This window comes from Bison bison, unplaced genomic scaffold (genome assembly GCF_000754665.1).
Source record: "Bison bison bison isolate TAMUID 2011002044 unplaced genomic scaffold, Bison_UMD1.0 scf7180017864343, whole genome shotgun sequence".
Classification (NCBI taxonomy): Eukaryota; Metazoa; Chordata; class Mammalia; order Artiodactyla; family Bovidae; genus Bison; species Bison bison.
Genome location: NW_011494915.1, coordinates 4648738 through 4649542, shown reverse-complemented (window position 1 = coordinate 4649542; position 805 = coordinate 4648738).

The following is an 805-nucleotide window of genomic DNA, read 5'->3' as shown; positions in this document are numbered from 1 at the left end:
GCACACTTCCCTTGGAACATCCAAAATGTCAGTCATAACACACACATTAAAAGTATTAAAAACTGATATTATTCAGCTGCTAAAAAGAATGAAGTGATGTAATTTGAAGCAACATGGATGGAATTAGAGATTGTCATACTGAGTGAAGTCAGACATAGAGAAATATCGCATGATATCATTTACATGCAGAAATTTAAAAAGAAAAGATGTGACGAACACACTGCTATACTTAAAATGGATGTTGAATGAAGACCCACCTACTGCACAGGGAGTGCTGCTCAATATTATGTAACAATGTAAAAGGGGAGAGAGTTTGAAACAGAAAAGGTACATGTATATGTATAATTGAATCACTTGCTTTACACATGACATTTGGTGAATTTAGGGAACAGCACTATTTCCATGACATTGTGATTCCTGCTTTCCTAAATTTCAGAAACAAAACTGCTGTCATCATCTTTATCATCACTATTATAATCCTCATCCTAGATTACATTACAGACTATATATAAAAGTATATAAACATACTAAACATTTAATTAGAAGGTATATATGCCTATAGACACTATGAATAAAATGCATAAATAACTAAACCTCGTACTGCCTACACATTAAAGGAAGCAAATAGACTGAGACGTGAACTATAACTAGCTTCACCAAGGGAGCTAACGTTGCCTTAGCACATGTGGACAGTTATAATTAAAACAACAAAACGGCATACTGTCCAAAGCACTGCCAACAGACGTAATCTCTAAATGAGTTGCTGAGTGTGTTTGTGTGTGTGTGTGTGTGTGTGTGCGCGCAC